Source organism: Heterocephalus glaber, unplaced genomic scaffold, assembly GCF_053883595.1.
Source record: "Heterocephalus glaber isolate CG9 unplaced genomic scaffold, H.glaber_assembly_v1.0 deba00001463, whole genome shotgun sequence".
Lineage (NCBI taxonomy): Eukaryota > Metazoa > Chordata > Mammalia > Rodentia > Bathyergidae > Heterocephalus > Heterocephalus glaber.
Window position 1 is genome coordinate 17,246,105 of NW_028258310.1, and position 17,386 is coordinate 17,263,490.

The window sequence follows — 17,386 nt, forward strand, 5'->3', positions numbered from 1 at the left end:
ACATAAGTTTGACAACTTCTAAGAAGTACTGTGTAAGACAAATTAATGAAACTGACTCTGGAGGAAATATAAAATTTGAATAGCACCTATTAAAGAAAGTATATTCCTAGCTTGTAAACCTACCTATATGAAAACAACAGCCTCATACACATTTTAATTGATAAGTTATATCAAACATTGAAAGCAGAAGAAAGAAGGAACACTTCTCCACTCATTTTAGGAAATCAACGTTTTGCTAATACTAAAACTGGATAAAGATAATAAAAGAAAAAAGTATAAATATAGATAAAAATTTGTTTGACAAAACAAACTATTAGAAGTCAGATCTGGCAGTATGTAGAAAGTGGTTTTATTATAGAGATGGCAGTGTTGGTTCAGCATTGGAAGATCCATCCCCATAAGTAATCATTTTAACAGAGGAAAGGAAAAAGCCATATGATCCTGTCACTAGTTGCAGAAAAAAGTATTGAATTAAATTCTACAGCTGTTCATGGTAAAGGCTATCAGGAGACTAGAAGTAGAACAGAACCTTCTCAACAGATAAGCCATGTACTCATACTTCCAGGAAAAATGCCTTATATGAATGGAAACAATACAATGCTTTCTCCCTAAGGTACGGAACAAGAGCAGATATGTGTACTCTTCATCTGGCCATTAAACTTTGAAACATAGGCCCAAACCAAAATAGTCTGGCAACAAAAAGACACAATTAGCATATGATTGGCAAGGAAGAAGTAAAATCTTTATATGTAGATGAAATGATAATCTACAGAGAAAATACTAAGAAATCTCTAGGAGCCCCTAGAACTTGTATTTGAATTTAGCAGGATTAGAAAACACAAGGTATATATAAAACTTCAGGTTTATGTATGCTTGCTATAAGTGAAGAATTGGATATTGAAATTTAAAAGCTATGTAGGAGTACAAAGGACCTAGAAAAATAAAAAGAAAAAAAACAGTGTTGGAAGACATTTATTACCTAATTTTCAGACTCCCTCTAAAGCTATAGTGATCAAGGCAGTGCTGGCATAAGGAAAGACAGATCAAAGGAATAAAACAGAATCTAGAAATAGAACCACACATAGATGGTCCACTGAGTTTTGAAAGATTATTTAACATTAATATTTTATAGAACATAAACTCAATTCAAGAGCAGAGGAAAAGTTTTCACCAAGTGGTATTAGAACACCTGGTATCCATATGTAAAAAATTAACCTCAACCCTTTATTTCCATACATTAAAAATAACTTGAAAGGATCTATGAACCTAAATAGGAAAGACTAAAACTATAAAACTTAAAGAAGAAATTATAAGGGAAAATGTCCATGAATTTAGGGTAGGCAAGAATTTCCTAGGATGCAAAACACATGACGTATAATAAAAAGAAATTGATAAGTGAGATTCCATCAAAATTTAGAACTTTAAATGACATCATTAAGAAAATGAAAAGTAGTCCTTAAACAGACCATATTTCTAATACATATAACCTAAGACCAGAATATACAAAGAACTCTTACAGCTCATTAATAGACAACCCAATTAAAAAGTAGACACAAGAAGATGATAAATAGCCAATACAGATACATATTGACTTATCATTGTCATGACTTTTTCTTTTTGGATTCTCCCACTTTGTATTTAATTTCTTGTTGTGCCCAATGGATTAATTCTGCTAGGCTTCCTGGGGTTGTGTTCCTCACTGTCTTTTCCTAGGATTTTGTCTAAAATTTTTTGGAGTGCTGGTTTGGTACTGATGAAGTTCCTAAGGTGCTCTTTGTCATGAAAGTATCTTATTTCTCCATCAGTTTTGAAAGATAGTTTTGCAGGGTACATCAATCTGGGTTGGAGGCTGTTTTCTTTTAGGGCTCGGAATACGTCACTCCAAGCTCTTCTTGCCTTGAGGGTTTGTGTTGAGAAGTCTGCTGTGATTCTGATGGGCTTTCCTTTGTATAGGATTTGTTTCTCTTCCCTAACTGCTTGTAGAATTTTGTTCTTCTGTTGAGTTTCTGGAATCTTAACAATTATATGCCTATGTGTAGATTTTTTTTTGATCAAGCCTAGTTGGAGTCCTATATGCCTCACTTATCTGTATGTCAAGTTCTTTTCCCCTGCTTGGAAAGTTTTCTGCCATCACTTCTGTGAACAGTTTTTTTATGTCATCTGCACTTTCTCCTGTTTCTTCATTGACTCCAATCAGTCTTATGTTACTCTTCTTTGCATTGTCTAGCAGCTGCTGGATTGATTTCTCATGGTCCCTTACTATTTTAAAGCAATTTTTCTTTTCCTGGTCACTAATTGCAATCTTATCTTCTATATCTGAAATTCTGTCCTCACACTGGCTCATTCTGCTGTGTAAGCTTTCAATGGAGTTTTTAACCTCCTGGAAATCTGTTTGTATCTGTTATATGGATTCCATTTGTTTCCTATATTGGGATTCCATCATGTTTCTCAGTTCCTCTATTTTTTTATCTGTGTCCTCTCTAGATTTATTAATCATGTCTTGCACTATGGGGATAATCTCTGCTGTTACCTGAGAAATTATTTTTGATTTTATTTTTTCCAGATCCTCTTTCGTTGCTAGTTCAGAGTCCAGGTGGTTGTGTATCAGAGTGTTCCATCTCCTTTCCCTTTGGGGTTGCTTTAAGTGATCAGGAAATCAGGTTTTGAGACTTGTTTACATGTCTTCTCATTTTGATGGGGGGGGGGTGTTGCTGGCGCTCATGTGGCTCACCTCCTGTGCACTGAGGCGGGTGGTACAGTGGCCCAGAAGCCTCTTCCTGGGTGCCAGAAGCGGCTCACCTCCTGTGTGCTGAGGGGGGTGGTACGGGGGCCTGGAAGCCTCTTCCTGGGTGCTGGAAGTGGCTCACTTCCTGTGTGCTCCTATGCCTAGTTTTTGGAGGCATCTCTGTAAGTACTACTCAGCCATAAAGAATGAGAAAATAGAGACATTTATAGCTACACGGAAGTACATTGAGGCTAAGTGAAATAAATAGTGTGTAAATACCAAATAGTTTCTCTGGTGTGAGAAACTGAAAGTGTAAATGAGGAACAAAATGTATAACAGATAATGTGAAATAGGAAGAAAAGATTCAAAAGGGAAGGGGAAGTGGGGAGGGGGTAGGAGAAAGAAAAGAAGGGAAAGGAAAAAATATGAAAACTGGAAAAAAATGGAAAAGAAGTCTTTGTAAGTAGGGAGAGGCAGAGGGGTTGAAGGGAGGGCAGGGGAATGGAGAAAAAATAAGAACCAAGATATATCATGTACAGGTACAAATTCCCAATGATGAATGTTATCATATTGTATACCTAAAATGTACCAATAAACTTATTGAATTAAAAAAAGAATTGATACTGTAAACATCAGACTAGTTGTTACCACTGTGAGGACAAAGAGGATGATATAAGGAAGGAGAAAGCAAGAGATGTAGACTGGCAAGGGTGTACTTCTAACCTTGATGGCTAATTAATAATTAGCTAAGCTCTATGTTTACATCTCATGAAGCTTTCTATACGCGTTTAAAAGTATCTTAAAACATACTTCTAGAGAGGAAGTATATCAACATATTAATATAACATTAATACAGCAATCATTCTCTGGGTAATGTGATAAAAGGTAACTTGTATTCTTCATGCTCATTTTTTCTCTTTTAAACAGGCTTTACTTTTTAGGATAGTTTTAGTACAGAGTTTCTATAAACCTGTAGTCTCCATATAATCACAGTCTTTATGTTTTCTAAATATTTTCAACAATTAATGTTGTATTTATAAATGTTAGTATAAAAATAACCTCCCTTGCCATTTGACGTGATAATTGAGGAACTATGTTTAATAGTGCAAAAAGATACTTCAGAGTTTGGAGTGCCAATAAATGGCTTAAGTTACATAATACAGTTTGCAGCTTACAAGTGATACTACTTCTCTTCTTTTTCAGTCAAATACAATCAACAAATATTTACTGAGCACTTTCCATGTACAAAACCAAATTTTTCTATTTTTTCCACTTCACAGAGAAGTTACGTTAACTATTACAGTGATATTTTTAAATGTTGGTGAAGGTATTATAGTAAGTCAATAGTGGTTTCCTTTCCTGGGGAAATCAAGGAGGCTGTCTCCCATGTCAAATTCTGAGTAGGCTGGACATGTGAACAAATCTGGCTCAAAGGCCTTGGCCATCTGGCATGCTTTTTTATACAGTCTGATTTCAGGGAATATTTCCTGTTTGCACTAGGGGGAGGAAGAGAAGGGAAAAGGATTTAATAAGAATCTAAACGTCCACTACTGAACACAAAAGAACATCTAAAATTAGCAGTGGTGGCCCAAGATACTTCAACTGAACAGGAACCCCAGGGAACAGGGATTCCTTGAATAAAGAGCATAAAATACTTCACTATGTTTAATATGTTCTGTTCAGCAGCAGAAAAAGCACTTCTGCTAAGGACAAAGTCTAGGAAGACTAAGTTAAATTCCTGCAACTGTGAACCCTGAAAGGTACGTGAAAGGTACCATGAAAGGTACATGAGGCAGAACGATAAGGTGAGATGGACTCCGGTGGAAAGGCCAGTGGTCTCTGACTCTTTTATGACCCACATGCACGGCTGACTTTCCTCTAATTTGGGTGTTTATTCAGTAGTCTACAAATGTGGAAAATGGTTTCTGATCTGATTTCAGACTACTCAGACTTCTTCTGCACTCTATATGCATATCTTCTGTGGTTGGTCCTGCTCCTTTAGTGTGACTATGCACAAAACCCACATTCTTCCTACTATCTTGCTTGCCCTCCACTATGGCTAGCCCAGGCTGCTGTGAAGGAATGTATGTAATCTCACTGGGCTCGTTGGTGATTTTACACCCCTTGTTCCTTTGGTGCTGAGGAGCCTACTGACTGGAAAAAACTTTAAATGATTTTCCAGCAAAGTCACCCTTTCCACTGGAAAAAAGAATCTTAACATCTGTGAATAAAAACAAACTGAAGGAGAGTGATTTTTATATTCCTCTCTAGTTCTTGTACTTCAAAACCAAACATCCACAGAGAAGTCAATGAAAATAAATACAGGAAAGCCCCATTAATTCTGATCTCACAAAATGAGAAGTTCTTTTTTTTTCTTCAAATTTGAGGTGGATCCAAATTTACTCTGGACAATCTATGAGTTATACTAAGCAAATTTGCAAGGAAAACAAGATTTTTAAAAATGTAAATGCTTAACAGAACCATTCTTGACAATCATTTCAAAATGCAAATCTGATTATGTCATTTCTTTGCTTAAAACTTCAATGGTTCCCCACTGCTCATGAGACAAAGCCTAAAGCCTTGCCAGCCTCACCATTCTTCTTCCTTTAGTTCCCTTGGAAAAGTTCTTGTCCATCCCTAAGCGATTCAGGTTGGTCCAGTGTCCCACTGATTTCACTGCAGGAGGAAACGTGGAATTCAGACTAGCTAATAGAGTTCCCTTCCGCGTGGCCACAGCAATGGGTTCAAGGAAGGACAGGTAACTGATCATCATTCTTATGGAGTCTAATATATAGATGCTCTTCTTTGTGGATATAACACCTAAATGTATTGGCTCAGGGTGACCAGAGATCTTTTCATTTTTTGTATTACATGGCAAACATCTGTTTGCAGATGAACCTAAGAAACAAAGAAGGACCAAGCAAAATAATAATTTGGGTTTATGGATCCAGGTGTGCTTAAGGTTAGAATCATCTTGAGACTTTCCAGAATGTATACCTAAACTTCCATTTTTTCTCCTTAAGCTTGCTAGGTTTCCTTCATGAAGGGAGGAAAGATCTTTCACAATATGGTCTTAAAGCTTCTCTCAGTACTCATCACTTGTTTACATGTACCCACAGCTCTCCAGGCCCACAAACCTTTTCTTTTTTGTGGTCCTGGAGACTGAACCCAATGCCTTTGCACTGAACTAAATCCCCAGCCCGTTTTTTATTTCTTATTTTGATAGGGTCTTAGAAGTCACTGGGTTCTTGTGACTCAAACTTGCAGTCCTCTTTTGTTGTGTGCCATCATACATGGGATCCACAAACCTTTTCTTAAGGGATCATTAGTTAAGTCGTTTAGTTTGCAAACCAAGAGGCAAAACTGAGGTTATTATGTAGGTACTTTAACCATTTAAAATGCTAACCATATAACACTGGAAAAACACTCTTACCTCACAGGGCATAAAACAGACACCTGTCTGAATGTGGCCCATGGACTAAGGTTTGCCATCCTGTTCTTGTCAAATGGCAATATTTCACTTGTGCTAAGGTTAAGCATTAAGCTCCTCCATCTGCACGTTCTTGCTAATGCTGTTGTTTCTACTTGCAGGGTTTCCTCTCCTGCCCCTAACCACTGTCTATTCACTATCTGAAGCCTGTTTCAAATGCCATCTCATTTCTGATGAGCTTCTTTCATATCACAATGAGATATATCTTTCTCTTTTGAACCTTCTTCTGGTCTTGATCCTACCTTGTAATATTTTATTCTTTTGTATCTCTTACAAACTGTGAATGCTTAACAAGTTTCTTTGGAATTGACACCATTCAAAGACTGTATTTAAAAAAAAAAAAAGACTCCACAGGATCAAAGTAAAAAGTTAAGAGAAAGGAAATATGGGTCTACCAGAAACCAGTGGTAAGATTACTGGTATCCAGGGAAGTCAGACATTTCCAAATCAGAAATATCTGATGTAGAGAGGAACTGCTCTCATGCTGGTGTTGCCACGACAGCTATGGACAGTCATTTGTTTGTTTGCCTAAGATGATTATGCTCGACAGGTATGTCGGGAGTTTCAGACATTTTGTTTCTGGTAGGGAGGGAGACAGGAACACTGGGTGAATTCTGATGTTTCGTTGCAGTATTCAATTTCAGTCACTCACTGGCATCATTCTTCTTCCAGACTACTGGCAGTGTTGCCCGACCTCTGTCATGCAAGCCCAGGCTCATGAGTTTTGCTACACCAGTGTATCATATACATTTTTTTTCCAGTGCTGGGGATCAAACCCAGGCCTTGTACATGCTAGGCAAGCATTTTATCACTAAGCTATAGATCTAGCCCACATATATTTTTAATATAGAACATTTACTTAATATTTTAAGTTTTTCCCTTTAACAAGACAGTCTAAATAAAAAATATTATTAACATAGAAAAGAAAAGCTTATCTATGCACCATTTAAAATAATCTTGGGTGTTTCACTGACACAAAGCTATATTTCGGAAATTTCTGCTCTTGGCTATCATTCTTGGCTTTTTTAACTCTTATGAAAGTTTGACATATTTTATCCTAAAATCTATTTAATTATTCAGAAGAGCCAAGTTAATTAATAAAATGTATTTGTCCATTCAGGCAAAGTGTTCAGTCATTTTGTTTTTCCCTCTAAATTTTGATATAATTTGTCTGTTCACCACGGAATAAAAACAATAATCAACATGTATGGAATACTCAATATTCCTAGGGGAGCTTAAAGCAGCTTTACTGAGGTGTAATTTGCAGGCCATGAAATTCACCCATATTAATACACAACTTTTAGTACACTGATGGGAGTTCTACAGCAATCACAGTATCTAGTTTTATAATGCTTCCATTACCCCATAAAGGACCTTTTGCCATCTGTAGTTAAGCTCTGCTCTCAATTCCAGCCGTAGACAACCACTGACCTACATTCTAGCTCTAATTTGCACATTCCGGACATTTCACAAAAATGGAATTACATAATGTGTGGTCTGTCTTTTGTGCCTGGCTTATTTCATTTAGCATAATATTTTTGAGGTTTGAGGGTCTAATGTATGTTATAGCATGTGTAGTACTAAATACATATTTGTCACTAAATTATATTCCATTTTATGGATATCTATTGTCTTCTTACTGTGTAGTAAGGTTTTTGCATAGATTGTAGATATTTGTTCTTTATCAGTGAAAATATTTTCAAATACACTTTCCCTGTGAGCAGCCTGAGAAAAGATACTTTTTTTAGTAATATCTTTTGAAGAGCCAGAGTTTTTCATTTTGATGTAGTCCAATTCATTAATTTTTTTCTTTTACGGAGCTGTTCTTTTGTCGTCGTATCTAAGAAATCTTTGCCTAACCTGAAGATTTTCACTGGTGTTTTCTTCCATAAATTGTCTGGAAATGTCTTTATTTCATCTTCAGTTCTGAAGAATAGTTTTGCTGAATATAGACTTCATGATTGGCAGGTGCTTTTTTAAAGGCTTTCATGACACGCAGCCTCCAGGAGCATGGGCCTCTCTCCTGTGTCCTGACATGCCACACCTGCTGCCTGGCAGAATGGCAACGCCCTCCCCTCACGGCAGCTTTAACCATGTGTGTTTTCACCCTCAAGCTGCCGAAGCCTTATTTTATTTAGGAAGCATGGATGGGAAGACATAAAAATATATCTCAGATTGTTTCTTAAGCAAATTTCCCCAAAAGCGTCAGAAGCAGGTCCACTGGTGCCATTCGTCACAGGGGAAATGAGAAACCACCTGTCTGTCTGCCTGAGCCCAGATCTTATCAGGGAAGGTATAATTACCTCCTTGGTGAAGGATTTAAAGTATTACAGTGAATTCCTTATTCAGCACGTATTGTCTTAGGAAGGCATTCTAACTCTAAAAACAGGGTTTTTCCTCCTTCTTCCCTCTGAAGATACAGAACAACATTAGCTATTCAGAGCCTGAAAGAGTAAACTGCACGTTAGCCTTGTTTGCTACTAAAAACTAAGTGTTTACTTGGCACCCTCTGTATGCCAGGCACTATTGCAGGAACTGGAAAGTGGGCATGCAACAAGCCCTGCAAGGCCTCTTTCCCCCAGGTAGCTCACGTTTAACTACAGTGAACTTCAAGGTGGAGTATGGGAAGAACACAAGCTGGTGAAGGAAGAACAAACATCAAACTCTGCATGTGTACTTTGGGGAGCTTATCCTTGTAAGATTAGTATTGTATGTATTTTCTGATGTGTGTTAGAGAACAATTACTATGGTAGGTATATACTTTATAAATAACAAATGAAAACAACAAAGACACACTGGAGGTACTATGGCCCAAATATTTTTTCTGATAACATTCTGATCATAAATGTGATGAAAAAAGTTTAGGAAAGACTATATGATGTGCATGTAAGACAGATAATGAACAAGTAAACAACCAAGTAAGATAGTTTTAGATGATAGTAAGAGCTACAAAAAGTATTAACACTGGGGGCAATATAAAAGCAAGGGCCCGAGTGGTCAGGACAAGTGGGGATGATCTGGATTCTGTGATAGGGCAGCTTCTTTCTGTGGTGATATTTAAGGTGAGATGACAACAACACTGATCACTGAGGACTCACTCTCTTAAACACCAGTGCATCTTTAAATTTTAATCATTGGGATTAAAATAAAACTAACCTGCATTTCCTGCTAAGCTTCTTCAGTCTCTTTGTTTAATGACAGAGCGTTTCCCCTGAATACTGTGTGAACTTAATGGAAAAGATACTATTTTGAAAAAGAAGATCAGCACTAACATTGGCCTGGCTGTAACAGAATTCCAAGTAGTAGCTGGTAACAGCAAAGCATACTCTTCCTGCAAAAAATTGTTTCTTGGTAAATCAGAAGTTATTCTGTCTGGGAAAACAAATGCTTGTCTTTCAATGATGTCTCTGTCCTAAAAACAAGTAGGTTGCTTGTCCCTTTTTGATAAAAAAAGAAATTATATAAGCTACAAACAGACAGACAAACAGCCCAGGGACTAATCTTCCTATGTGTGAACTGCCACATGCCCAGTTCTCTAGGAGATCTACCACACGGTGAGACACCCTGGTCATCACACTTCCTTATGTTAGTTCAACCTGACTTTTACTACCCCAAGTATAACATTTCCAAAGTTCTATTCACTTATAAAGAGTGTTACAGGCCTGTTCAATTCTCTTCAGAAGTCATCAGTTTATATTTTCCAATATCCCTACCTGAAATACCACTGAGGACAGGCTTCCCACAGCACCATCCCCCACTATGTCTCACGGCCCTTCTTTCTTGTCACTCAGGCTTGTTATGACAAAACGGCATCCTGGATTTACGTAAGCTTCCTGTCATTTGCCCAGGAAACTATAGAAAGGAAAGGAGAATCGTTCTAATGAAAGAAATTACAAATCACAATTGAGTAAATTTCAAAAACGAAAGAAAATAAAATGTGTTTTCCAAAATGAAAAGCCCCCACACTAACAAGTGACTGAATGAGTCCAGTATATTTGGGGCCAACAAATCTATATTTTAAAAATGTTATCCCCCTCTGGCCTCGAGGTTCTGATGAATGACCTGAGAGAGGAACCACTGGCCTTTGGTTTCTGTCATGTTCCAATTCAGCTTTGGTAATTATGATTATTTTTTTCCTCAAAAAACCTGGATGTGTTTGTATGGATTTTATTATTATTTTTGGCTCTGCAGACATGTGAGCTTCTTATTGACAATTAGCAAACTTTAATGTTAATCTAGGACCTGGTCAGAAGAAGTAAAGAAGGTCTGAGAAAGGAGAAATCAGTCTGGGCTGGGGTAATTTGGGACCATATACTTTAATCAGGGTGCTTCCCATTTTCCTTTTTGGGGTTTTAAATTAAGGGGGCCATGGCCTCTTGCACCTGGGAAAGGAGAAACCAGGGTCAAGAGTGAAATGGGTCTCTGCAAAGACAAGACAAGAGAAGCAGCAACACAAAGCCCTGCCTCTAATTAAAATACAAGCTCCCCATCAAGAGTGCTGGGCTGGGGACTTCTGCCAGGCCTGGGCTGGGGACTTCTCCTCATCAGTCACTTATCCTAACAATCCTGTGAGTGCTGCTTTGGTTTTGCAAAAGGAGAAGGTAAAGGTTAGAGAGGTTGAATAATTGTCTAAGAGGCAGAAAGTTGCAATGCTAGGACTGAACTCAGGCCCTCGACCCGAGCCACTACTCTCCTCCCTGCCTCCCTCTGTGGCTTCCACAGGGCTGACTGGCACCTAACAAAGTCCCCAACGTGCTGACTTAAGCTTGGTGGACACAGGGGCCCTGACTGACACAAACATAGGGCACTCAGAGGGAATGTTTCAATTACTCTAGTACCTCTTGAAAAAAGGCCAAATTTCAGTTCCATGAGCTCGTAAGTACATACAGAAAATAAAGCAAACTGGTTTGGAAGTTTCTCAATAGTTTGATGGTTTGTCCATTTCCAGAGAATATCTGTCATACTTGACAAACAGACTTCTAGGTGAAAACAATACTCGTAAGAGCAAGGAATCAACAGTTAAAAGCAGGAGTCTGGGGTTAGACAGCCCTCAAATACTGGTTTGGATACTAGTTCTGCCACTCTTCCCCTGTGTCACCTGGGGCAATCGGTGTGCCTTATTTTCTTCCCTTGCAAAATTTTCTTCCCTATACCTCGGAGGACTGGTGAGAAAGAAAGGAGATCATACACACAATATACTCAGTCCATTAAGGCTTGGCACATAGTAAGCATTTACTAGGTGGCAGCTGTTATGATTAGGGTATGCTTGGTTGGTCCTGAAAAAAATGGTTCTGTTTTAGAATGAAAATTAGATTTAAGGAAACGGTCCTTGGTGCCATGTATAAATGCTAATGTACTGATCCAAACAGAAGTGAAAATCAAGAGAAAAGTACAGCATCACCTAACCAAATGAAAAGAGGGCCAAGCACTATGTCTCAGGTTCAAGGCCTTTCATCCTAGGATTATCTGCCCTCTTAGCACAGCCCTGTCACTGTCTCTGTACACCAAAGCTACCCCATGAAGAACATACAGAGGCAAGTTCACAGGTGCTCAGGTTGTGTTACCAGTAGCAAACAGGGCCACAGGTATCCAGTTACCTATGCCCAAAGCTCAGAATTGCATGTTCAAGCGGAGTGTGGATACCAAGCTCTGGCTCATTTGTGAACCTGCATTAATCCCTCGCCTCTTCTTTCAGGGCCAGCTGGCTCCAAGGCAGAAATATGGCAGGAGGGTAGAGTGGAGCACAGATCCTCAGTTCATGGCAGCTGGGAAGCAGAAGAGGTGAAAAAACCAGAGAAGAAGGGGCCATGGGCCAGATAGAGGCGTCAAGGTCATGTATGCATAACCCACCCACATACACCAAGAAGTGTGTTTTACTAACCCCCGAGTGGCTCCCAAACCAAGCAAGTTGACAGTCTACCTTACATCACAGGTAGTATCCCTGAAAGGCTTGATGTTACAGCAGATGGGCCTGGGGAGAAGAGGAGGACAGCCACTAAGTCATCAGCCCACACTCATTCTGGTGGACACAGTGGAAGGAGTCTGAATTCCAGGGTGCTTCAAAGAAGAGCTTCCTGAGAAGCACCACGTGGACATAGACAGGGAAGGTCACAGTGACATGGTAGAACAGTCCTCCCTGGGTGTCAGAGACAGGGTCCAGGACATTCTCGGACATCAAAATCCACAGATGTTCAAGTTCCTCATGTAAAATGGCAAAGTACAGTACAAGCATTTGTATATAACCTGAATGTACTCTTGTATACTTTAAATCATCTCTAGATCACTGGTAATACTGAATATAATGTAAATATCATGTAAATAGTTATCATCCCTTAAACAATATAGATAATAGTATAAAAACAAAAAAGTTTGTATATGGTCAGTATGGATGCAATTTTATTTTTAAAATATTTTTAATTTTGTGGTTTCTATACAGTAGATATGTCCCCCAAGGGTTCATGTGTTGAAGTGTAATCCCCCTATGAGGTATTAAGAGGGTGGAAACTTAATCCAGCTATGGTATTTAGAGGTGAAACCTTTGGATGGTGATTAGGATTACATAAAGTCATCAGGGTAGAGTCTGCATGATGAAATATTGATGGTTTTAAAAGAACAGGGAGACACACCACAGCACATATACTCCCAGTCTCTTGCTATGCAATGCTCTATACCACTTTAGGACTCACCACTAAGAAGACCATCACCAGATGCAGGCCCTCAACTCTGCATTTAAAGAACTATAAGCCAAAATCAACCTCTTTTCTCTATAAAGTAGCCTGCCTCAGGTATCTTGTTACAGTAGCACAAATCATGCCACTAATACATGGTTGATTGAAACTGTAGATGTGGGACTCATGGAGATGGAGGGTTAACTATACTTCTTTGGATGACACCACACTCTGAAAAACAGCATCACATAGGTTTCACACAAATGTTGTGAAGGATGATGTTCTCATTCTTACAATATTTTGCATGGGAACTACCAGACAGTTTCCATCACTAAGTTGAACAAGGTCAGATGGGCTGCATCCTCTGACATTAGGCCTCTGTGAAAGGCCGACAGTCTTTGGGAGGGAAGCTGTCACCCAAAGCTTCCCTCCCTTCTTCTCCCTTTAAGTCACCAGCCTCTCACCATCTAACCTCCTCTTCCCGGTGTTCACCTTTGCCAAAAGGCTTAATATTGGTTCTTTAAATAGAATGGTTCCCTTAGGAAGACAAGCATGAAAAATGTTCAGTGAGAAACATTTCAAAGTGGATGCAAGGTGGAGGGGGAAGGGCAAGGGTCATGGCAGAGCATGGCTGAAAAGCTTCACTCCTCTGCTCGGTGTCCTATGACTGCCTCATTCCCCTTCTTTAAAAGCCAGAGAAAATGTTACTATTAAGGGTGTTTGTGAGGACCACAGGAGTTGACATACATAAAGGGTCAGATAGCATTCCTGGCACATAGCAAGTGTCTCCTGACATAAAAGCAAGTATTGACACTTTAGTAAAGTATTGACTTTGCTAAAGCAGTGGAGTTAAGGAAAGGAGTAAATAATCTTAGCCTCATTGCAGCTATATGTGCTTTTCTAAAGCAGCCAGAAAGGAGCCCAGGGCTCTGCCCAATTCAAACAAAGCCAGCTCACCTTCTTTCCTCTTTCTTTTTTAAAAAGTGATGCCCCATAATATCTTTTTAATGTAGAAATGTATATTTTAAAATACAGGAAGAAAATCCATTGTTTCGGTTTCTAGCTATAAAAGGAATTCAAGCTTAATGCAGAAAAGTAAGAGACAATAACAGGCACAAAATCAAACCAAACCAGCCATCAACATGTCCAGCTCAGATACTCCTGTTAACACACTGGAGACTTATTTTAGAGCCTTTCTTTGTGTATATATGCATCTATATGTATTTCATTTTAGCACTTAAATGGCAGCACAATTTATATAATTTTGTGCCAATTAATCTTAATTGTCAATTTGACTGGATTAAGATACTCTCGGAGGGGTGGTCGGATCATGTGGGTAGTAGTTACACTTAGCAGTGGGTTAGTCCGCTGACATTCACAGCTGGAATGTGGCTTTAGGAGTGGGGACCCATTGGAGGTGGGTCACAGGGGGTACCTTTGCAAGGTATATCATTGGTACTCTTCCCCTTTGTACTACTTCATAGCTGCCACAAACTGAGCAGCTTTGCTCCACCATGCACTTCTGCCATGATGTTCTGCCTGACTTCAGTCCATGGCAATGGAAGCAGGTGACCATGGACTGAAACCTTTGAAGCCATGAACCAAATAAAGGATTTCCTCCTTTGAGATGCAGGTATTAGGTATTTTGTCCCACCAATAGAATAGAAAGGCTAACCAATGCACTTTTACTATGCACTGTTTGGGAGCAGGGGCAAAGTAGCTTATTATGAAATCGTCCCATGTCAATAAGCAGTTATCAGCAGGGCAATGTTTAATAGTTGCTTTATAGGTCAGGCTGTGTGATAATCATCATACCATCACCATTGTTGGGCATTTACATTATTTTCTCTTGCTATTATAAATAATAAAAATAGACTCTCATTTGTGTAGCTCTCTGATTATCTTCTTGTGATAAACAGCAGCAATGCAATGGCTGAGTCAAAGGGTAAACATATATTAAGGCTTTTACCCATAGTGCCTTACTGCTTCCAAGAAAAGACTTGATGATTTACATACTACCCACAGTGGGGGCCATTTGGCTCCACGCATATTCCTTCTTCTTCCTTCATCTCCCCCTTTTCAGTCTCTTGGGTGTACTGATTTTGTTGCTTCTGCCACATGAACCAATCAAGATAGCTAAGAAAAAAATGAGGTAGATCTGGTCTAGGTTATTACAAATATCTAGTCTCCAAAATAAGTGAGAGCTCTGAAGGGAGACTTCTCTGAACCAGTGCAGTGTTTCAGAACAAGGCTGTTGGTGAGAGATGGTGGGTAGGTTTGTTCTCTCTTAGTCTCTTCTGAATTGAGAATGACTGGCTTCCTCCAGTTCATCAATCAGCAAGTCGAGTCTGCACACTGAATTATAGCAGGGAATGAATGAGCTTATATGGAGTAGGGACCCACATCCTGAGCACAAATGCATGCACACAGACACCCCCTCTGCACCTCCAGCTGTGATGCTGGACACATGGTGGCAGGTAAAATGTTCCTTTACTACCCTTGTGGAATGAAGGAGGAATGTTTCTTATTCCGTTTTTTAAAGGAGACAGAAAAAGAAAAATATCCTATCAATTTGGGTTGGAGGCCTGGATATGTGTAATGAGTATTTTAGCTACTTAAAAAGAGACATTCTCTACCCACCAGGGGCAGGAAAGGACAGCTGGCATTTTGGAGTTGGCAAAACCCTCCTGAAAGATCAATGTTGTCTCTGTATTGGGTAGACTGATCTGATCCAAGGTTTATTTGTTGAAACAGATACTGTAATATTCAGACTGTCAGCATGTGTACACATACACTGCTTTCCTTTAACCCTTTCATTTTGTGAAACTCCCAGAATCTGAATACCTTATCCTCTTTATTAGAGAGGCAGAGTTTCTAACCAGGGGAACAGACAATTTCAAACTATGTAGCCATCATGAGTACAAGAAAGGAGACAGAAAAATAAATTTTCAAAAACTACAGATTATCCAAACTTCTTCTGAAACTTAAAACAGAGTCCTTACCCAGCCCTTTCTACCATGCCTCTCCCAAATCTCTGCCTGCTTATGAAGACAGGAGAAAGGCTAGCTCTGAGGGCTGCGAGAAGCAGGTGCACTGCAGTGGAGCCTCAGGGCTCACACTGGTATCTGGAGACCTGTCCAGGACACTAAGGAGTTGGTGGAGGAAGCCATTCCCCTAGTCTGCCTTCACCCATAATCAGAGATAGGGAGTGGCCTAGAAGGGGACCCTGGGGGAATTTCCACTGGTGAATGCAGCTGTTACTTCTGGGCAATTCACAATATGTGTGGGCAGGGAAGAGCTCAAGAAATGAGTTGCCTGAAGCCGACTCAGATTGCAAACTGCTCCTGGCAGATGACTGACTGCGGGAGAGTTTTGCAACCACTCAGGACAGGGCAAATTCCTGGTGGATTAGCACCAAAGCCCAGGGGTTTGTGTTCTTCCAGAATAGTGACTGGAATGAGTTAGCAACAGCAGTAGTTAACATTCACTGAAGGCTCCTCACAGGACAGGTCATACAGCACCTTACTGTCATAATCTCCCTGACCCCACAACACACCCAGTAGGTGTGTCCTATCCAAGGAGACCACAACATATGAATTTAGTGTTCTGGGAAATCACAGAAAACCTTTCAGGACTTCTTACTCTGGGGCTATGCCAAACTACCTCCTGCCCCTTACCTCTGCAAATACTTGGCAAAGCGCTATGTTTACATATCTTTTGAGAGATTATGTGCCACTGAGAATGGCACAAATTCCCCTGCAATCCTTATCTAGAAAGGGGAAAAAAATTTTTTGTGCCACTTTTAAAATGCATGAGGCAGAAGGCAAGTAATTCTAAAACCAAAGCAGCCAATCTGCTGTCAACATGGTGGGTTCAGATGGAGTCAACAAAACTGCACAATCACAAGGCTCTTACCAACTGGTAGCACCAAATGTCCTAAGAACCTGTGCTACACAGGATCAGAAAGACTAGATTACTCAAAGACCACATCTTCAAAAATTGGTTTTCCTGACACAATTTACGAAAATAACTACACAGGACCTGATACTTTGAGAACAGAGTGACTAATGACATAATGACTAACTACATAAGAACTGGCATAGCCAGACTACCACATACACAGAGGTAAAGAACTATCTTCATGTGTAGAAAGTTTCAGACATTTGGCTATGAGTATATATAATCTCTTACATGTTTCTTGTTAGAATAGGCTTTGGATAAAGGAGTTCTTAGCTCATTAACAAGTCACTTTTAAAGAAATAAAATGGATTTACTTAACAAATATTCCTAAGGTATCAGAACCAGACCCACGCTAGGTCCAAGGACTCCTATAATACACAGATAGGATGGTCCTTACTTTCATGGAGGTTACAGTGTTGTAAGGAGAGACAGACAGCAAGCAGGTAAGTGATGAATTATTAGCCAATAACATCATGTACACCTAAAATGTACTAATAAAGTTAATTTTTAAAAAAAGAACACTTCAGAGGGAAAGTGCTCTGA

At 39.4% G+C, this 17,386-nt stretch overlaps 2 protein-coding genes across 7 annotated transcripts in view; both read right to left on the reverse strand.

Annotated features, from left to right (window-relative positions):
* The window catches only part of Arhgap26 (Rho GTPase activating protein 26), a 466,045-nt gene that overhangs the window by 29,730 nt on the left and 418,929 nt on the right, over positions 1-17,386 (reverse strand). The window lies entirely within an intron of this gene.
* Positions 1-17,386, reverse strand: part of LOC106010180 (pentatricopeptide repeat-containing protein 2, mitochondrial-like) — a 36,045-nt gene continuing 18,659 nt past the window's right edge. Inside the window, exon 1 of the mRNA XM_087180464.1 lies at positions 1-17,386. This exon is cut by the window's right edge and continues 18,659 nt beyond it. The gene's annotated coding sequence lies outside the window, so the exon portion shown is untranslated.